Consider the following 22897-nt stretch of genomic DNA (forward strand, 5'->3'; position numbering starts at 1 on the left):
TTGATGCAAACAATTTTTTTTAAAGAAAACGGTTTTCTGCTTATCCTTGTTCCTTAAGTGCAACGTTTTTCAGAATACAGGAATAGGGAAAAAAGTGTAATCTCATAGCCTACCAGAATACTTGAAGAAATTTCCTTATGAGATGAAGCTTCATGCTACTGAGTCTTTGTTTCTCTCCACATGGAAACCTGTCTGCAAATGACAGCATTATTTTTATTTTAACTGAGATTGGCTAGGATGTGTGCTGGCACAGCTATGTAAGCTAATGAAACAAAAAGAATAAATTGCTGCTGTGCCTTTAGAGTTTTCTCCCTTTCCCTCCTTTTAATATTCCACAGTTCTCTGCATCATCTCTGCACCATTTTCAGCACAAACTTGTGACAGCTTAACTCAGTTTAACTCCCTACGTCTCCACAACTTTCTTTCCCTGTGTTATTCTATTATCACAGAACAAGGGTTCAACAAGGGCTATTAGAAACAGCAGTGAAATGTCTCACTACAAATAGTTCATTAGTCCCTAAAAGAAAAATCATTCTCCTATGGATGTAAAAGCATCTCCTTTTTCCAGCTGCAGTCAAAATAACAGGCAGCATTTTCCAGGACTGGAATCTTAAGGACAAATGTCAAGAGAATTTAACAGCCTTTTGTCTAAAAGAGGAAGGAAAGTAACTGTTGGTGGAACATGTTAGTTGTTAAAGAGCAGCTGAAAGTTCCTACAGGAAAGAATGAAATATGAGCAAATGGTGTCAGCATGTGGATGTGGACCATGTGATAAAAAACAAGTCATACCTGGTTTAAACAAAATTCACATAGAGGGAGAATTTTTAAGCACTATGTTAGTGCACGGACAGGGGATTTTGGTGGTTTAATTCTCTCCTGTGGCAATTACCCTTGACAACAAACTGCATTGAAAGCATGACAAAAACTCATTGAAACTGAAGAAGCTGTAGGAAATCTCTATGTTCTTAAAGGAAAATATAGATAAGAAAAACTGCCTGATAAAGCAGATGACATCAGCCATCTGTGTAATGGTTTACATTGCATCTCTTAGAGGATACCAAGTGCTTTGGAAGGTGAAAAAAGATCTTGTATAGCAAATAAATATTTTTAATGTTTGTGATTTTGATGATCAATCTATTCCCTGAGCATAAATTTGTGATTTTGCTGATCAATTTATTCCCTAAGCATAAATTTATATTTTTGCAGATATGCACAAGAAACATTTCTTCTGTTTGGGAAATGTTACTTTCCTTCATTACTCCTCTGGATTTTTACCCTGATTTTGACTTCCATTTCTTCAAAATTGGTATTTTCCCATCTCCTTGTCAGAGAAGTTGCATGCTACTACATGTTTAGGTACTGCTTTTAGCTACTTCTGAAAGAGGACAACCAATTTCAGTAGCTACTCTTCTTGATCAGTACTTCACCTGATTCTATTAAGTTGCAGTCAAAAATGACAAAGAAAAGTGTATTATATGCAAATAACTGGAAAGTTCAAAGAACATGATTATCTTACAGACAATCACAGGCAGAACTCTCCCTTGTTTGCTGTAAGAAACATGCTGCTGAGAGATCTAATTTATTACATTACCTAAGGTCAGGCTCCTGCACTTACCTCCTGAATTGTCTTCTGGACTCCATCTACCCACATTCCTGATGGGAGCCCAGGGAATTTACCTGGCTAACTTAATCACCTGAAGAGCCATCATCACACAATGCCAATTAACTTATTTTACATAATTACAGTGTGTTCATTACTGCAGAAAACCACAACTCAACTAAGGTAACACGCTAGGGAGTGGAAACCCTCCTGATAACTTTTACAACTGACTTGCCCCCTGTAAGACTAATCCACTGTCCTACTGTTCATTCAGTTTATTTCTAACTTCAGTTACTTTTACAGGATTACAAGACGTCAGCCAACCTGTACAGTGCAATAGTTCAGTGTATCTCCGGCAAGTCGAACATACCCAAGATGCACTCAGCACAAAAGGGAAAGAATATAATGAAAATCAGATGTTCTTGGCTTCCCCTTTGGTTTTATACACCTACTTCTGCTTTATTTCAGATATTCTACCTCAAAAGATACAGTTGACTCAAAATATAAAAAGATGCAAGAACCAGGCACCAGTCTGAGTTAACAAGTTGCTTGCCAGCTGAGGACTCATGCACACATCCATTATTACAAGCCTAAAAATAGCAAGCCTTTGAGAAGCTCTTAGAACAGCAAAATGTGGCATATTGATATAAAAGTAATTTGTGGATGAAAGAAAAAAGATAGTAAGAAGCTATTTCAAACAGATGGTTAAAGAAATAAAGCAATTTAATCCCACCTTCCAGAGGAAAATATTGCCATCATTATCAGTGATGGTAGCGCCAACTGCTCTACGTGAGGTCTTGTTGCATTCCCTTCAGAATGTCCAGTCTCCCAGTACTCCAGATGAAAGCTACACAATTTCCTGTCACTCCTTGCACACTCTCTAGGTGTTTTGCCTACCCATTTTCTATCTTTCCACAGCAAATCTTCCCAGAACAATTGTGTTCCTTACTGTTCAACACTTTGCACAGTAGAAGTCAGATCCAGTTGGGCCCTCAGTGAATTTGTATGACAGCAAGGCTTCAAATACCAGATGGTGACCCATAGTTTCTTCTTTCTCCCTTACAGATGTGCAGGCCACTTCAGAGACCCTGGCAGAACCAACTTGGCTGGTCTACTGAAATGACGCACTAGTGTTGGCAATCAGCCCGGAAACCTTAAATATTGTACAAACTGTGACTCCAGCCCAGAGGAAAAAGGGTAAGAAAATGGTAAATACCTTGAAATTAGAATTCTGTAATCTCATCTAGCCTTTAAAATCAGGAGTCTAAAACTAAATACTGTGCACATGTTGCAGCTACACAGTGAGGTTCCTCATTTGTTGGCAGAGCTGGAATTTCACATGAGTGTCACACAGGAGCACTAGGAGGAATTTGAAGAGCAAATGTGAGGTAAATACCCCTGCTGTGATTTCACAGCATCATTTTGCACCTCCTTCTTTTAAGAAGGGCACACCCTCAGGATGACTATATTGATGTATGCATCATTTTCTGGGTGGAGGCTCTACACACTCCTTGACTTCCAGAAGAGATGCCCCATGAAGTTCACTCCCTCCAAGCACATTCTCCATTATGAGCAGAAAACTGCAGTTTAAGAAGTGCAGCTACACACAAAACCCCCAGGCTTCAGTTATAGAATGGGCCTTCTATGTCCATTAGCAGAGGCAGAAAAGGATTCCCAGCCTGAAGAGAAACAAGAGGAGCAGCTGAGAAGTGGCTTCCTCGGATGCTGAACAGCACATGGAAGTCCCTCTAGATATGGGTCCCTGGTGTCAGCCAAAGGGGACAAAACTAAAGACAACTAGATGTAATGGGTGGGAAGACTTTTTTTTAGGCAGCCTCCTTTTCCAGAGTAGCTCAATCTAAGAGCCTTTCTCGGAGTACCCACTGCACTAGAGGCTCATGCAATAGAGCATTTGTTAGCAGCACATTTTATGGCCTGCAAAGAAATAAAGTTCAACTGCTCATGCTCCAAAGCACTGGCAAAACACGGCCATCCCTCAGCTCAAACCCACACTTTGGTACAACACTGCAAGATGCAGGCTATACTCATTAGAAAGGTCAGTTCTCAGGCATGATCCACTTCAGTCTGCAAAGCTGACCAGAAAAGAATCACAAAATGATGAGAAAATGCTTCCACCACACCTGCAGAAGACAGCCCAGTTGTACAGTTTAAATACTTTCTACACCAGAAGTGCACAAGTTTGAAGACCCCCGACATGTCAATTTCCTGGTGTAATAAACACCTGATCAATCTCAGCTGGAAGCACTGCATCCATCCCTGGGAACACTGAGGAGGCTTTCTAAAAGACAGTATTTTTCACCAGAGTAGCAATGAGGTATCTAGATAAGGTTTCTCACACAACTAAAACAGTGCACAGACTACTTGAAAGGAGATGCTAAAAGGAGATGGTTCACTGTGAAAGTAGGGCTCAACTTTGCATTTCATTAGAGAGATACGGATACATGTAACCAAAAAAAAAAAATCTTACGAAAAGGTTATTACTGGGATGGTGTCGTGGTTTGACATGGAAGTGATTTTTTCAGGAAGTTGGGTCAAACCAATAAGTGGTCAAGTTTGGATATTGGCACCTGAAGTGACCACTGAAGATAGGGATACGCCTCTGAGAACACAGGGAGTTAAAAGCAGGAACTCCCAAGAGCTCGCACTCTTTGGTTCCGGTCAGGGTGCAGTGCAGATCTCCCCTGCCCAGCCATGGGGCTGGGTGGGGGAGGGGGAGCCATGAGGCCTGGTCGAGGTGAGCTGAGGGATAGAAGGACTGGAACCGAGCCAGCTCCTGTGGACGGAAGGGTGGAGAGAAGTGGAGATATCTTTGTCATCCCCCCTGCAGAGGGAAGAGACAGAGAGTCGGGATGGCACCTGTAACTTTGCCGGCGCGGAGGAGAAGGGGCGGGGGGGAATGTGCCCAGCCTTGGCCTTGGGAATCGGCTGCTGGGCAGAGATTTCAGCCGTCCAGGGAGTCTGAGCTTTTAACCCTTTCCTGAGAAATGAAGGCTTTGTAAAATATTAGTCCTCCTTGATTTGAAGTAGAAGAGAGACAGTCTGGGATCCGAGATGATGGAAGAAGAAATTCTTGAGTTAGAAGGAGATGATGGAGTGGCTTGTGGCTGGACTTTTCTTGTTAGCTATAGACTGAACCAAATTCTCCTAACAGAAGCTGCACTTAGGGGGATGTGTTGGTGAACCAAGAGACCTGTTTCAGTGATTACCAGCAGAGGAGTAGAGAGAACAGAGGAGAGTTGGAGAAGGTGTGGAGAAGCCCTCTATCTTCAAGGAAGAAGAAGAGGAGAAGAAGACCGCTGTTCTTGGACCCTCAGCCCCAGGGGAAAATGGGGGGGACTGTAGTCCCAAGATGAGAAACTGAACTGTTGTCTCTTTTGGTCCATGGCAAAGCATCCTTAAAGGAGCCCTATGAGCAGTCTGTCCATGCACGGTGGTGAGAGCACTGTGACATGGAAAGGAGAGTGTCACCATGGCAGATTTTCTCCGGGCGGTTGCCATGTGTGACATGGAAACACAAGGGTGACAGTTGTGTTTCCTGGGGGGTCTGTGGCACAGGAGAGACTCCTGTCTCCCTTGAAAGATTGAGTATTTGAATATCTGAAGGGTAGCAACTTGATCAGGATCCTGGGTGGTGTCTCACTGTTGATTTTGTTTGGAAATCAGGTGGGAGGAGGAGGGGTGTTTTGGAAAGTCTTCATCCAGGATTTAGTGTTTGTAGTTTTCATAGTAGTAGTAGTTTAATAAAGTTCTTTTCTTTGTTATTAAACTTGGGCCTGCTCTGCTCTGTTCCTGATCACATCTCACAGCAATTATTCAGAAAAGTACATTTTCATGGGGGCACTGGCATCGCGCCAGTGTCAAACCATGACAGATGGTCACTATTTTTTTTTTTCCTTTGAAAAAAAGGAAGTTCTACAAGGAGTTAAGGTAAGGATAACATGAGGAGGAACACATGTAATGTGTAGTACTAGTTCTACTGTAACTGAAAACCATCAAGACACACTTACCTGTGCCATAGACAAAATACTTTGTATTCAAGGGAACATAAAATCAGGAACATTGACACAACACTTTATTAATGCTTGTCAGATAACATAAGGAACGGACACCATTGACTTCAGTAACTACTGAGAAATCAAATGAGAAAGAATTTACAATTGTAATATCCTACTAAAAGCAAATCAGCTGTAGTGATGGAAAGCAAACATTTTCACACATCCGATTTTAGGCATCCTTCGTAGATTTCAAAGGTGCAGACACAACATGAAAATTATTTTTAGAGCCTTATAGCTGGATACATTTAGTTAACTTTTGCTACTTTCCCCCATAAAGCGGGCATGTTCTCAACAATTTTCCCTTTTATTCTGGAATGCCATTGTGATTGGGGATCAGGACACTTTGGGTTTGTCTTATTTCCCAAATTACTTGGAAGGAAAAAAAAATGCAAAGAGTACCTATGTATCACCTAAATGGAAAAACTAAATTATTACCAAGGTCATAAAGATTTATTGAGGAAGTTTTAGTTTCATTTTTAAAGGGAAAAAAAAAAGAACGTTCTTTTCAAGGCATAGAACAGTGTTATCTGCTGAATATCAATTCAATCAGTACTGATTCTTTGTAAAGCATTTTGTCAGTCCAAGACATCAGTACAGCAGTAGTAACTGCTATTAATGAACACTGCAAGTAGACCATCTGACCGGAGCCATTTCTTAGACCAGTCCATACCCTGACTTCATTGAAAATTACAGTAATATTTTTTTTAGTCCTTAGTTCATCTATTCAATATCAAAATGTCAAATCCCTTTGATTAGCTCAGCACATACACTGTGATTGAACATATGAAAGGAGCTTCAGAAGTGCTTTGCACATTCATGTCATGTGCACAGGGTCACTAAAGAACAGAAACACAAACCTTAAAATTCATTACCCAGCTGATGCCATTTAAGCTCAGCAATCAACTTACAAACTGTGTATGCAAGACAGGGGATCACTTGCCAAGATGACATTTATAGTCTAAGTAAACAAGCAGCACAGTCTAGATTTCCTAATGCATCAGGCTGTTTGCAGGCTCTGATTGCTGATGCTTAATGCTCAGACCACATGCATGCAAAGAAGCCATATGGTTGTGAAAACAAAAGCCACTCTGCTTAAACCTGAAACCTTCATCCTAGGAATCAGAAAGGACTGGGTTGAATTGTGCATTGTGCTGTCCTCAAGCATTCCTCCAGTCTCCTCCATCAGCACTGATATACCCTTATTGGAGCACAGGACTCACTTTGCTTTGCTAAAGGAGTGGAAAAACATGTTTGGAAGAAAGAAGTGAGGAGTGAACAAATGGAGACAAAAGATGGGGTCATTTGTGGAGCCACTTAGAATGACTATGTTGCTAAAATACCCTTGTAATGTGAGGAAATTGGCCGTGAGTAGGTTTGCAGCTACAAATAGCCACAAAACCTCAACATGGTTTGAAGCGGTTTTGCTGAAAGGAAGCAGCTGTAGCAGCTGGCCTGGATTCTGAAATGTATTTAGGAAAAAAACCCCAACAAAACAACAAAACTCCCCACATGTTCAAGACGTACATATCTGCAGAGAACATCAGGAGAGCCTTTGAGAGCTCAACAGGGCCTGGACAAGAACCACACCTCTTCCCAGGAAGGAGTGATGAGTGCACAGGGACCCTCACTCAATTTGCTCTCTTATTTTCTCTGTGCGGCCTCTACCAGCTTTTGTTCTTCCCAAAGGTACACTGGGTTAGAAAGCTCTTAATACTCCTCTTTCTACCAAGTGTATTTATCTGAGCAAGTCCAATAGGCCTGAATCCAGCTACAACAAACTTTCTGGGCACCTCTGACTCTTATGAAATGTAGTGACTCAGCCAAGCTACATCAAAAAGAGAACATATTTTATTTGTTTACTGGAACTTAATAAACCAGGGCAGGAAAAAAGAAGGCGTCAGAAAGAACACATCCCCATATATCTTCATCTTAGAAAGCTTAGTCCTTCTCTCTGATCCTAGGAAGGTGTATCTATGTGGTTTTCTGCCTCCCCATATATTGGGGAAGATGAAATAGGAAAACCTTATAAATATGATTGCCTGGCAAAAGATTTGGAAAATACAGACATTGAGATGAGAACTAGATTTGAAATAACAAACCTTGACTACTGAATAACTAGAAAACAATAGTATAGCCAGGCTGAAAGCAATCCCCCTTTCTGATTAAACAATGCCCTTTACCTGCAGATAGGTCCAAAGGTCAAATGGAATGCTCTGTCTCACCCCCCAATGTATGGTTCATCCCACACCTGTAACCCTCCCCTGAAGTATCAGGTATCTGTGACTCCATTGGCCCAAATCCTGTTCCAGCCCACCTTGAAGCCCCCTGATAAGGTGTGCCCGAGGGACCGGACACTCTCTTGGATCTTCCCCTGGGACCCTCACCTGGAACCCTCGCTCCCTCTCTCTCCTTCTTCCTCTCTCCCTGGGCCTGCCACGAGTTGCGCCTGGCAACTCCAAGCAGGGCCTTTCCCCCTTTTAATAAACCACATCTTCTAAGACCTGACTTCAGAGATCTCTCATCCATCCAAACCGTCCTGGAGACCTGCACTCGCTACACCCATACACTTTTGACTGTCAGCCTCCCTCCCCAGGTCCATAGCTCTGCACTTCAGACAATCCTAGTCACCTGTGTCGTGATGCAGTTGAATCAGAGGTATCAGTGCTTATTTACAACCACCATTTCCCCACTTATGTTCCCATTGCCATGGTAAGCAGCAACAGAGCCTGAAATATAAGGTCAAAACATAGCCTACATATCTCCCACAAGCCATATGGAATAATCATTTTCTGAGGAAATTTCTGGCAAAAATTTGCTCTTGCTTTCTGACCAAAAGCACACCTCAGCTCAGCAGTCTGGACTCCTAACTGAGCTCCTGAGATGAGAACAATAAACATCCCTAAAAAGCTTGAACCCAGATTCCTCTGCAGAAACTGAAGAGGATCTTGCCAGTTCCTTATAGGTTATCAGTGTTACTTCTTTGATCTCTTGTCAGCCTCACTGTGTTTCCTTCTACCATGTGGAAGTTCAGGGCCATGGCACATATCTGCACTGCTTGCCAAGCACCCCAACATCACTTCATAGGAATTGATTCTTATTTTCCATCTTTCAGAAGCTTTTCAGCCTATCCTTGCACAAACAATGTATGACAATATAGGTTGCATCTGAATATATTTGTGAAAACAAACCAGACCTCTTCCCCAGTTACTGTTCCACTGAAAATCAAATGTAGGTCTGCATGTCTTGGATTGCTCAAAGATAATACATCACAATACAGTTATGAAAACTGTATCAAACTAATCAGACATCAAGACAGAGGAAAAAATAGGAGAAATCAAATGAACCCTGGCAAGAGACATCAAGTCCAGGCTGCCAGGACTGCACATACTGAAATACCAGAGGAAAGATGAAAATTATTGTGGTAAGTACATCACAATTTAGGCCAGCCTAAGAGGGAGGCTGTCCACTTAGTGAAAACCTGGACCAAAGTAGATATTCAGCATAAGAGACTGTGTTCTGGAGACAAGTATGAGGACACAAAGTATGAAGCACCAAAAAGGCAGAAACATAATAACAACATAAAATCACTGTCTTGTCTCAGAATGAGTCAAAATTCAATTACTGGGACCTACCAGATTTCAGTAGAAATTGATACTTCTGGTCATTAAATAGCATTATTCAATAGATGAGAACACAGAAGTGCAGTATTGACAATAAGTGTCAATATATCAGAATGCTGATACTGCAGCCCAGTTTGGTATCCTAGGCTTGATGAATAATACACTGGGCAAGACAGAAGCTTTTCATTTCTATGTTACCTCCTGTATCACCTCAGCCTTCTCTGGATTAATTTTACACCAGCTATTTCAGAATTTGTAAAATCAAAAGCACCTCCATGTCAGTTTTAGCTTGGGAGACTGTCAAAAATCCAATTCTAGCTGCAGCTTATGTGGAATCAAATGCAGACTCAAGCCTTAATTTTGGCATAGGTATTACAACACAAAGACATCAGCTGTTTTTTCCTCTGTGAATTGCAACAGATCTTCTCTACTGATAAGTTTTCATGTCATAGTTTCTTTCTGATCTGAAAAACAACAATGCAATTTAGAAATTCTTCTCCTCTACCTTGAAACAATCTTGAGGAATGCAAGGGAATTCATTTTAATCTGAATCACCAGCAAGATGAAAAAGGATAAAAAATTAAAAAGAGGTCAATATTAAGAAAATTATGTAATATCCAAGGAAAACAAATAAATATTTAGCCAGAAAAATAGGTATAGCTGAATAGAAATCGCTCTGTGCAATATAAAAATGTTGGTAACTCTTTTTTGGCTTGGTTTTGTTGTTTCAGTCCTAAGAGATCTGAAATGTTTGCCTTGAACTGCTACAGATCATACACATTAGTTTGATGAGAAAGACCAAAAGCTTAGTAGGAAGTGTGTACCATAAGCTGAGGAGCAACAGTTCAGAAGTTGTATCATGTAGCAGGCAAAAGTACACTACAGCCTTCACATAGGGAAATAAGTCCTCTCTTGAAGAAAGTCCATGGAGTAAAAACAAAAGAGCACTGTAAGAAAGAGCAAAAGCTCTCAGTGCATTTGAGGTGATTAGTGTGCAGTACATCAGAACTTTCCAAAACACTGCTGTACTTTCTAGGTTACTATATGCAGGTTCCAATATCTTTCCAAAGGCAAAAGAGTCTGAAAACTGGTCTGGAAGATAGTCTTGATCAATTCCTAGATGACAGATATACATGTCAATATGTTATAGGACTGAACAGCAGCATATACAAGCCAAGTCTCCTTCCTGAAGGTAAGATGATCCCATGCAAGTTATTTCCCTTTCTTGATATTTCTAGCTGTACCAAAGACAATAATGATGATGCCCCCTGTATTATGCATTTAGATAAGATGATGAAAACAAACAGAAGTGGATATGTACTTAAGATGAAATCACTTGCTGTGGCTTCTTCACTGACTATCATGCAAACTCAGTCAAAGAAGCTTAACAAGGTACTGAACTGAAATGCATCTGGAACTGGATAATACAGATTCAACCCTAGCAGTGTAAGAGTTTGCATCATTATTAATACACTGAATACTGCTTCTCCAAAAATCTCAAGGTGAAAGATCAGAATTCACCTCTATATCAGAATATCACCTCTAGAAAGTGGGAGTTTTTCCCTCTCCACGGGTACGTTATCATAGATATCAATTGGAAAATATTTACTTCAAATAGGAGGGGGGAAATGTGCCCAGACTGGAGATGCCCATAGCAACTGCAGTGAGGAAACAAGAAACTAAAGAAGTCTAGACCAACATTAAAGCTTTTAACATGCCACTGTGAAGGTTCACGTATCAGTTAGACAGACTTTTTTAAGAGTCAGATGATTTTATCACCAATCACTTTAATGATGGTGTGTACTCAACTGAGAGGGACTGTGGACACAATTTGACTCTAATTATTTGAATGCATACATTTTTTCAATTTCTATTTTTTTTGAAAGACAATATAAAAGTGAAAACACAACTCCTAAAAGAAACAGCAGAAAAGTCTTACTGAGCAATCATATAATCATAGAATACCAGGTTCAAAGGGGACCTCGGGACAGTTTTGCAGCGCCATTCCCAAAGCAATTCTCACCTCACCTGTGCCATTCTTCCATCATGAAATCATGCCCATAAGCTTGTAATCCAGCCCAGGGACTCCAAAGAAAAATGTTGTCACCTGTACCTGATGTTCATCTAAATAACAGTCCCCAGCAGCAAGAAATTGACACAGCACATCTATTTATGACACCAGCACTCGGTGATCTGCCTCATCCATACTTTCTGTCTGTCTTTCCTTGGTAACTCTGGAAAAGAGATTACCCTTCCCTTGGACTGCCTTTGATAGCAAGGGACATCCATTTAGCTCTTCCCAGTGGAAGAAAATCCTCATGGATCTAAGATACCTGTGACAGCCAAGGCCTACCTATTCCCTCTGGTTGTCTGAGCACATGAATCAGCCCAGATGAAGATTATAATGGATGTAAGGACTTCCTGATGACTTTTCCCCCAAATCTCTCCTTTGCTGCTTTATGACAGCAAATCTTTCCTCTGCTGCTTTATGAAAATTGAAATATTTACATGGGAATGTACCAATATCAAAATTCTATGTAAGATTTTTTAACTCTAGGATAGAACTTCAGAGGGAATCTAAAGAAATATACTTTATCTGCTCTGTGAGTACCAGCACTTCTGTAAAACAAATACAGCAGTGATGAAGGATCTCACAGGATGCAACATCTTTGAAACTCAGTCTCATGCAGCATAAATACAGTCCCCTGATTCACCCATCTTCTTTTCTACCTCCTCTAACTGGCTACATTTGAATCATGCATATGAGAAAAAACATCAGGACAGTACCGTTAGCTGCACTACAAGTTGCAGAAGCACAAATGGCATGGAACGTCTCAGTCTTTTAATAATGATGCTGTTCTCCGCTGCAGATCACCTGGCACGCACAGTTCCGCTCTCTGACAAAATAGTGCAGTCGCTCCCTGATTAAATTACTCCTGGAGTGGAAAAGACATTCAGCAGCCTGCCTGTTTCAATTGGCTGTGTGGTGACTGAGCTCCATGAATATGGAAATAATTAGAAATCCTAGACCAATACAGAGGAGGACGAGGAATATGTGACCCACATAAAGGGCATGCTGGAGTTGCATGAAAGTGAAATCACAGTGTAATATCAAACAAGTGAAAAATCCTGGATATCAGTGATGGAGGTTAGAAAACAAATGAAGATTACTTCAGTAAAATGTCAGAGGGTTCCAACAGAGATATAAAGCCTTTTCAAATGTATTTTACAGGCTCCTTTCTCCTAGGAAAGAGGTAAAATTGAGATTTTATTTTAAATTATAATTCATAACTCTAATCCACACCTTTGTGTCTCCTTTGCTCTTGATGTTTAATAGATTTACAAGATTACTAAGTAGTTGCCAGACAAGTTTTTTCGCTTGGGCTCTGAAGCTTTGACCTTAGTAGTAGTTAATAACCCAAAAGATTCTAATCAGAGTATGAGAAATGGACAAGTACCCTAGGGAAACCAAAAAGCTTTACCACCAGATGAGCCCATTTTCACCAACTCAAGCAGATGAACTGCAAATAAAGTAAGAAAATTATGGCCCTGAATTTACTGGAAAAATTCTGTAACATACATCTGTAAAATCTCTAAAAAAAGCTTACATTTTCCTTGGACATGGCTCACTTGCCCACCTGTGCTAACCAGGAAGAACCAGCACTCCAGTATAAGAGGTGCTTTGGTGAAATTGAAGTGCTCTGCTTCCCACATACTCCTGCAGCTGGAGTACACAGGTCATCCTTGTGCCCCATATAACTCTGTCTCTCCTGCCACTCCATGGAATTGCTGGCAAAGAAGGTATGTAACAGCAACCTTCTTCAGCTTCTTCCACCTGGTTGTCATAGCAAAAGGCAGATCCAATAGCAAGGAAGAAAAATGAAGTCTAAACCACGCTGGACAAATGCAAACATCCATGGACATTGAATTCTAAACATTTTTTGTCCCCATCTGAAAACTAGGGCCACCAATTCCTAACAATACTTTTAAGGGGTTCTGAGATGTGCCCTCAAAACAGTTTTGCATGTACTTTACATTTGCAAAGATCTAGTTTCTTAGTGTAGTTAGTTCCTAAGGATTTTGGAGTGAAGCTTTATTTTCCTTTCTCTAATGCTAAGAAATTTTCCTTTCATTCCTTTAACATTACATAAGTGCTTTTCATTTCCTGAACAATTTTCAGAGAAAGCTGCTATATTTTTGGATAGCTTACTAATTCATAAATTTATATACATAGTTCAATTAAGCATCAGAAAACTTCAACACTGACTTTTATCTCATAAATCACCTTACACTATCCTGTAAATTGAAAGATCAGTGGCATGTTTTCTATCCCTGTGGCTCAAACAAATCTCTGTATCAATTTTTAAGCTAGCAACCACTACTTTCACAGTAAGTTCATTAATCTAAAATATTTCTGTTTAAATTTGCTAGGATTAGAGGTAACATTATGATGTGTTACATATTCACTTCAGACAGTTTTTTTACTTAATAGCAGAATGATGAGAAAAAAGTGGTGCAGGTAACATGATTCACGACACACACCACTTTATATTTTGCTAATAGCTTTTTACAAGTTTTCCTAATGTTTATTTAAAATCTCTTCCCTGATATCAAGAGGCTACACCTTCTCACAAATAAAATAATACAAAATTCCTTGTACAAAGGGTGTTTCAAAACTGTTACCTCTATTTTCAGACTGTTCTAACTGAAGAGGAATGCTTTTCTAAAATACTGGCTCCACATTAAAAGCACACATGGCAAAGACTATTTGATGTAAAACTCCTCCTTTCAAAATCAATACAACTCAAAGTTTCCCTCTGTGAAGAAAATCAGTACATATGTGGTCATTGTCAATGCTAATGAAAATATCAGTTGTAGGATACATGAATGCAAAGAACCCAAATATAGACATACTCTGGTCTGAGCAAGCTGAAATCTAACTGTCCTATCAGGGGTTGGGTGACTGGCTACAAAAGCTAAAAAATAAAAATTAACCCAATGTACCCTTCAAAACTGGAAGCCACTTATTTCACTGAGTGATTACCATTGATCCCTGGCACATGTAGCGCTGTCTAACTCTGTTATGATCATGGCCAGCACTTTTATAACTACCTTCTATTAAATGAATTCATAGGGGAAAGTGCTGGAACAAATCTTAAAATTATACAAGTATTAAAATCCCACTTTTAAGACTGAAATGTTCTGCCTTCCCAGATGTAGCTGAAGTACCACCTTGGTAGCAGGAATGGCAGCACAGGTGACATAACATCTCCTTACCTTTCACCATTCACATCCCAGCAAAAGATGTGAGTGTAACACAAACCACTGACCGTCAGTACTGGTCTGGGTAACATGAAACTCTCTGAAGCTCTCTGCCTCGGTTCATGTGCCTGGGAGGCCTTTGGATAGTCAATCACTCCTGTGGTTTGAACATTTTGGCCTGTAATTCTTTGTTAAGCCAATTTCCAAAAGAAATTATCTCTTAGTAAACCAGGTGGAGTTACAGATCGCTCAACTGGTTTGAAAACTGAGTGATTCTAATTTCTAAATATGGCTATACAATAGAAGATAATCTAGTAGGCAAAACTCTGACCTTAAATGCAGGACATATAAGTCCAGCTTTTGGTTCTGCCACTAGCCCAGTGGCAAGATTCCGTGTGAGTCTTTTCACCATACACAACACAAGAACAATAAGAGAATTGCCTCAAAATCTGAGCAACATTATAAGCAGATGATTAATAGATATATTGGGCTGCAGACTTTTGGCTTTGAAAATCTTGATCCAGTTTCTTATTCTGGAAAGGAAGCCGGGATTATTCAATTTAAGAACTGTCAACTATTTATAGCCTCAGCTATAAAAAAAATTCTTTTAAGAAATAGCAAGCCAGAAACCTCTTGCTGCCTCAACCATCTCCAGTAGAAACAATTCCCAGGGGTATCTACATACTGTTCCAAGGTTGCTGGAGTGCATATTGTTCCATGTCTTCTTGCCAAACCACTGTCAGACACACAATGGAGAGGAAAAAGGAAAAAAAAAAGTTCAGAGGACCTAACTTCAGTAGAGTTTCTATCACTGTTCTGTTACTTTAGGAGGATGATGCTCATGTCCAAGTGACTGAGTAACATTTCTCTGTTATCAAGGCAATGCAACCTGATCTAGTGAAAGGTATACTTGCCTATGGCAGGGGGATTGGAACTACATGATCCTTAAACAATGTTCAATGCTAATGTACTCTTAAGAACATTCACATTGGCATGAAACTGGGCTAGCATAGTACAGTTTAGCCTAAAACACATAAACCTGTTGATGATGAACCTGAAAACAGAATCCAGAACTGTAACTATTCTAAAGCTGAGGTACCTTAACAAAACCAAAAATCCACACAGCTCTCTGCTATCTTCTGAAAATCAAATTCCTGTCTCCATTTCAGAAGAAAGACAGAGTTCTGCACAACACTGAATGTGTTAATTTACTCATTGGTAGAGAATACAGCTCACCATGAAGACATATTTCCTGAAAACTAAGTCCCAAAGGTAGGTGGAGACATTTACTCTTATTTTGACTAACCAGTAACACATAAGAATGTAACACATACACTAATGAAGGTATCTGTGAGTCTCTAAGAAGGAAACCATTAAGGACAATGATGACATCTTATCTGGATAGACACAAATTAAACAACTGGGGATGAAAGATTAACACTGCACTGTCTGAAAACTTTTGTAGTGCAACTGAATAAAAAATGAGAGTTTCTTCAAGAATCAGAAAATGACCTAAGATATGTTGGTGTGGACAAAAATGTGGTGTGACAGAGCTTTCTCTCACCAGAGGGTAACTAACTGATGGAGGCTTGTGAGAAGGCTTTCTCCAGTAGATGTGACCTGAAAGGTAAGCTGCATGCAAACAAAAAAATTTTGTCAGAAAAGGATCAAGTCATCAGGACAGGGTGAAAGAAAATAGAAGCTAGGTGCAAATAGATTCAGCATTTTTTTGCCTTATGTTTTTTGTCTATATCTTTCATAAGTGTTTCTAAGAGCATTGCTGATTTTAACTGTTACAAACAAAAGTTCATAGCGCATTTCCGCTTAACCTGTTCTTGACTTGTGCATGGTTTAGACCAGCTAGCCTTTCCTTGGCAAGACACAGACCAGGTCACAAGGGTAAGAAAACAAGCACCCAGTTAACCAGGTAACAGGAACCCAGCTTGGGGCATGTAAGGAGAAATATAGCAAGCCATGAGCTCTGCTACATTGACTAGGTAGAAAGCTGATTTCACAAACATCAGGAAAAAAAAAAAAACACCTTCCAGTAACTCTTGGGAAGCAAGAAGGATGGAATCCAGTAAGATATTGCATCAACTCCAAAGATCCCAAAGAACACACCAAGCCACCCACATCACTTATCCTTCATCCCCATTCATGTTTTCTGGCAAAGTAATGTCCATAGAGATGTCAACACATCATGGTGGAATACTAATAAGATTGTATTTGAAAAGCAGGACTGGCTACCTCACAAACCAGGAATCAGAAGGGAAAGAGGGGAACCCAATACACCCTCTGCCAGTGATGGTAAATCAGAGATCCTATCTAATTTTTTCAGAAAAAGGTTCAGAAAACATGTTATATAAAGACTGCATTAGTTTATTATACTGCTTAATTTTAAGTTTTTACAGGAACATTCAACTTGAGATAACTTTAAGAATAGGGAATAAGGGAGGTTTTTTTGACAGTAGAAAACAGGTTGCAGACATAAAGTGTGTATTTGCACTGTGACAGGATATGGATTTATAACTCCAAAAAATAAGATGACAAAAAATAATAAGATTTGGTGTAATGTTGATTAAAGAAAGTTAAGCTTCAATGGGTTTTAAGACACCTTAGAATTAATTTATTCATTTGAGTATTGTAAATGCTTATAGTGGTAAATATTTTTGTTCTATAAAATGAAAAATAGTTTACTGTAACTTTGTAACTCTGCCCTCTGTCATTCCTTACCCCATCCCATGTAAAAAAAACAAACCAAAAAGCAAAAAACAAAACCAAAAAAAAAAACCAAAAACCTCTTGACCTTGACTAACTGTTAAAGGATACTTCTGAATGGAGCTAACACTAGGTGGAATTCAAACAGTAAACAGCTTCAGAGATGTGATGAGCCAAACAAGATAGATTTAAAACACTTTGGTAAATCAAAAGTGTTTCTGGACGTGCAGTACAGCATATGTCTGCCTTAAAAGATGCAGACTCCCCTTGTAAGAGATGCCCCAAATATTCAGATGGATTGATTTAAATAATGAGAAAACTATAGAAAGCATGAGCAAAAATCTTGAATTACAAAAACTGTAACCTTGATACAGAAAAATTGACATCCCTCAAATGGCAAGCTCTTAAATTGCTTGAAAAGAAATATGAACAAGAAATAGTATTTTCTAATTTCCCATGCACTAATCATAACTCACCAATAGTGGTTTCCCACACAAATCTATTTTCAATGCAGTTGCATTGGGCAATATTGCAGTGACACCTTTCAGCTATTCTGATGCTCATAAAAAAAGATTCAACCTTTTAAAGCTATATACTTCCTGTAACAAGCAACATTAAGTAGACAAGGAAGTAAACAGCTTGATATGAGTAACTATTTTATTTGGACTGCTCTTAAAAAAGAATACACAAAAAGTACATTGTATATGTTTGAAAACAAGTCTACTCAAGTTAAACATTACCATAAAAGTCATCCTCTTACAAGGAAAATGATTCACAGTGGAAACAATTTGAAGCTCAGTTTTACAAAGTTTGTATAAGAATTGCCCACCCAGGGCAAGAAATCCACTCACTCCTACACAATGTGATAAGCATAGAGGACAAAACCAAAGCAATTACAAAAAACGATCTTTCATTGATCCAGAGAACACAAGCTAATAGGAACATGCAGATATGTAGTACATATTGTTGAAATAAAAATACAGGATTTTAAGTCTCACATAGACAAGGAACAGTTTTGTGACAAGTATAAACACATTTTATCAGTAAGAAAAACAAATAGCAACAGGATAATCTTAGTAACTATAAAGAAAATAAACACTGCATCTACTTCATATTCTAATTTCAGAGGTAAAAGATAAAAAATTGCCTTACCTCAAATACAGCTTGACGAGAGACATTAACAATATGCCTACATCCTTTCTTAGCTCCCTTGATAGCAATCTAAGAAGAAATACAAAATAGCAAATAACTTTTTCCTTCAGACAGCATGTGCCCAGGAATAACACACTTCCTAATAAAGTGTGCAGAAAAGAAATAAAAAAGAAATAAAAAACTAAAAATGACAATCCTTGCAAAGACAATCCTTTATATATAAATATATATATATATATATATAAAGTTATATATTAGAACTTTATATATTTGAAATTCACAATATGATTTATTGAATTTTATGGGAGTAGAGACATTCAGGAATTAGATAATATAGACTTAACTGGGATATTACCTCAATTCTCACTAAAATATTAATTCAGTACATTTGTCTACAAAAGGAAAATTGTAAATTCATCCACACAGAACTCAGACACCGGAGATGTAAAAAGATTCCTATCCTAGTAGAAGGCACACATGGGCTCACACGATACAACCTTGTTAACTTGCTTTTTTCTCCCAGACAACAGTGCTTACTAAAGCGACACTCAAATGTTAAATGCTTTGGTCAAGAGTTCAGTCACTGACCTGCAATGAAAGCCTTATGTTCAGCTCCAACATTTTCTAACAGCAAACAAGGAAAAAAAAAATGGTTTCACGGAATGAACTGTTGAAAAAGAAAATCCTCACATAAGCTTTCCCCGAGGGGGAAGAAATATCCACAAGCTTTAAATTGGCCAGGCGGATTTAAGAGGAAGCAAAAAAAAAAAAAAAAAAAAAAAAAAAAAAGGCAGCTCTTTCTGTTGCGTCAAAGAGCCCACTGTGCAATAGGAACAGTGAACAGAGTTGTTAAACTGGCAAGCTTTTGCTGAAGACAGCTTTTCAATATGCTCTCAGCATCGTCTCCCAGGGCTGGCTGGAGACAGTCCCACTCCTCTTATATGGGCTCTACTCCTTCAAGAGGCAATCACTCTTAAGGACAGTTTCTATAAACATGCTGTTCTCCTGGCTTGGCTGCACATGTTGAGGGCAACTGCACACGTATATATACCTGCATTCAGGGAGCAAACCTGCATGCACTTGGGGAAAATGCAGGCAAACTCAAACTAGCCATCATTACCTTGGCTTAAGAGCAGGATGCTATTGATGACTGACTGCTTGCTAAAACTCCCTTCCCCACTTAGACCATTCAGTGTGCTGTTGGAAAGCAATCCTGAAAGGCACAGTACTTAGAGAGGAAACCTCTAATGCAATTCCACTGGGACACTATAGTCCCGGCAGTGCTCTCTGATTAAAGGAAATCAGTAGTCACATGCTGCTGCCTAGCTTTGTGTGTAGTGCAGAGAGCTCGGAGACCCCAGAGACTGCAGCTACGTGGCATGAGTGAACCGTCCCTCCCAGGAATGAGGCTCCATCACTGAGGACATCTTTAGAGGCTGAACCTGTGCACATGAGGTGAACAGAATAAGGACACTAAGCAAACTGGTTAAACATTAGTAAAGCCACACTCATCACCACATACAGGAAACAGCCACACAGATCTCTGCAGGTGAGGACAGCGCCCTGCATTCCTTTTACAAGCCATAGAGACCTAAGCAAAGGCATTCAGAGCACAGTTCAGCCTACTCCAACCTGCATCTGGTCCGCTGAGCTGCCTTCTGGGCTTCGCTGCCTACAAAGGGAACCCATGATGGCTTTCCCAAAAAGAGATTGCAGACAGCAACATTTTTAGAGATGAGTGCCACTCCAAATGACAAGGTGATGAATGCCTGCAACATGTGCGCAGAAAGAACTTGCAAGGAAGAATGGCATGGGTAAGGGACAGGAATAGAAAAGGGAAAATACAAACTCTGGAATGCACTTTTCAATGTGACTGCAGAATTAAAAGTGGGGACAAATATATGCTGCTCATTAATTTAGAATTTATCTTCTATTTTTGTATCTTTCAGAGTTGCCACAGGGACATAATGAGCCTGAATATGTGGGAAGGCAGCAGAAGGAAATTAAGTATATGCAGGAGTTAAATTCTCTCTATTTGTCTTCTTTCTCTACTTAGTGAACTTCTATATGGAAAAATTACTGGTTTAACAGCTTCTCTTGAAATCTTTCCAGGTGAAAATGAATTTCTCTCCTAAAAAGTGTTTCCATAAATGACAGACTAAGTTTCTGCAAAAAGTACCTTCAACTTAGAAGTGAAATACAGCATTTTCTAAGCTTTTAGCCATATAAATTTAATGCAAGGTCCTATTTGTGCGCCAAGGAGTGTGCTGCTTTATTGTGTTCTCACAACACCAGACAACTCACTGTGTCCAAAGCCCCAGCTGGAGTATCACTGGAGTCATATGGGCATAGATTTGGCCACACGAGAGTAGAGTGATTAATAATTCTGGCTGTGCTGTGTGGAAGATAATTACAATCTGGTTTGCTTCCCCAGATCTAAAAGCTATGCAGGTATTTTAACACATCTCACAATAATAATACCTGCTCATAAGATTACCTAAACGATTCCCCCTACAAATCCAGACTCCCCACCACTCATCAATGTCAAACTGCAGGCTGAAGGAAACTGGTAATATTTGCTCTTTTCTTGAAATTGATTTTTTGTTTATCTTAGTATAATAAAAGTAGATTAATTTGCATGTTGAGCAGGTGGCTGGACCAGATGATGTCCTGATGTCCCTTTCAACCTAAACTATTTTGATTCTGTGAAAATGAGGTCAATTATTAAAAGCTGCCTGAGGCTATTACAGAAATTAAGTGGACTGAGGCCAACTTCAATGTTTTGAAGCCATAATTTGGATTCAACTGTCAACTGCAATTTCAGAGTCAAAGATCTCCATTATGTCACTTTGGGAGAAACTACCAGATCTGCTGAAACATAAACCATAAGCATTTGTAATGATATTGCCATCTATGAGGTCATTAATGGATATCACTTTACGGAGAGGCCTGTATTGGTTCCCACACACCCCTTGCTGTTCCACTCTTGGGTTCCCAATCTCCTTTTTTTTCCCCCTTCTTATCTACCACCCAGTCATCCAATCTCAATTTAGTGTCCTTCAGCTGCAAGAGACAAAGAAGACACTGAGAATTCTAAGTGACTGAAAGCCCAGACAACTCATGTCTGCTGTAGAAATTCCTCTGCACAAAGCAAAGGACACAGAATTGATGAAAAAAATCTACAAAATAACAAAACCTTCTGCATGATCCCTAGTTTTTCTGTAGACTCCATCACACTGCTAGCTCAACACAAACTGTCTTCTCCAAGGCCTCAATCAGAAGATGTTAAGAAGATGACCCATTTAAAATCTTTTCAGTATTATGCAAATCTTTAGCTTCCTTGTTACCCATGCTAGACATCAACTCCTGCTCCCCAGGCCTAAAGAGTGGCTATAAATTCAAGCCCTCACCACTTGGCACAGCAGTTATCCCAACCTTTGCACTGCCACATCATAGATCACTTTATCCCATACCTAAAACCCAACCTATGCACCCTTAGGGCTTGTTGTAAATACTCCAGTCCTGTGTAAGTGACAGCAGCCTACGGCACTAAGCCAGGAAATCCAACACAGAACAAATGCTATCTGCTGGGATTATACTGATCCAGAAATGTGGAAGGTGGAGAATGACATTCAGAGCCCTTTGCTGCTGCCAAGTGCCAACCTAACACCTTTCAAACACTCTCCTGGATCATGAAGACTTACTTATGGTGCAGAAGCAAACTGAAGCGCTACCACCAAGGTCTAAAACATGGCCTTTGCACACATCATGTATCTGTCCCTGTGCTGCATCAGCTACACTGCCTGAATTATCTCTGTTACTCACAGGCCTTCCTCAAGAAATGGGACATTCTTCCCAGGGAAAAATCATCCTTCACCACTGCCTTGAGGTCAATGCTGCCTCTTTCCTGCCATAAAAGGTCACAAAGCCTCTTCCTGAAAAACAAGGCTCATGTAGGCATTTCAGCTGAGTCCTGTATTCCTGCAGGAAGGAGGCTGAGTGCACTTCCAATTGTCTGGCTAAAATGTTGAGATTCAGCATGTCCTGCACTGTGGAAATCCAAACAGCACAATCCGGGCAAGAACTCAGGAATGCCACTGTAAGTGGAGGAAGCTTCAGACCCTGACAGGCGTTGCCCAACCCCACCACCACCTACATGCATGGCTCCTGGAATGGGAGATCAGCATGCAGTGCCATCGGCACACCAGCAGTTCAAGTTTAGTACAGCAGTGGCTCTAAACTGTTGGCCTGGCTGAAAACCAAGCTTATGTGCCAAGTCTGATCCTGCTGCTTGTCTTGTATCTATGTGAGGATCACAGAGCAAACAGTTTTACCTCCTAAGCCCAGGGATCAGGCAGCCTTAATTTAAGTACTTTCTTAGTTTTAAACTCTTCCAAGCCCCAACCACCTTTGTCTATGTCCCCTTCAGACTTCTTCTCTTCTGTGAAGTCATGCTGTTTGTACCATAC

General features: G+C 39.9%; 2 protein-coding genes and 1 long non-coding RNA gene across 5 annotated transcripts in view; 2 read left to right on the plus strand and 1 right to left on the minus strand.

Annotated features, from left to right (window-relative positions):
* Nucleotides 1-11046, plus strand: part of SH2D4A (SH2 domain containing 4A) — a 50082-nt gene extending 39036 nt beyond the window's left edge. The window contains exons 9-10 of the transcript XR_010998121.1: nucleotides 2666-2797; nucleotides 10915-11046. The gene's annotated coding sequence lies outside the window, so the exon portion shown is untranslated. The remainder of the gene's footprint in view (nucleotides 1-2665; nucleotides 2798-10914) is intronic.
* CSGALNACT1 (chondroitin sulfate N-acetylgalactosaminyltransferase 1) overlaps nucleotides 1-19161 on the minus strand; it is a 44149-nt gene extending 24988 nt beyond the window's left edge. Inside the window, exons 1-2 of one of the 3 annotated variants that reach the window (XM_068187385.1) lie at nucleotides 19017-19161; nucleotides 18429-18497 (exon numbers count right to left, since the gene is read on the minus strand). The gene's annotated coding sequence lies outside the window, so the exon portion shown is untranslated. Of the gene's footprint in view, nucleotides 1-12083; nucleotides 12196-17752; nucleotides 18387-18428; nucleotides 18498-19016 lie in introns of those variants that run through there. The other 2 variants (XM_068187387.1, XM_068187386.1) reach the window with 2 other exon arrangements.
* Nucleotides 12391-20119, plus strand: LOC137472347 (uncharacterized). Its single transcript, XR_010998123.1, has 3 exons — nucleotides 12391-14128; nucleotides 16024-16185; nucleotides 18959-20119. It is a non-coding gene; the product is annotated as an uncharacterized lncRNA (long non-coding RNA).
* The last annotated feature ends 2778 nt before the right edge of the window (nucleotides 20120-22897 follow it).

The sequence above is a fragment of the Anomalospiza imberbis genome, chromosome 4, assembly GCF_031753505.1.
Source record: "Anomalospiza imberbis isolate Cuckoo-Finch-1a 21T00152 chromosome 4, ASM3175350v1, whole genome shotgun sequence".
Taxonomy (NCBI): domain Eukaryota; kingdom Metazoa; phylum Chordata; class Aves; order Passeriformes; family Viduidae; genus Anomalospiza; species Anomalospiza imberbis.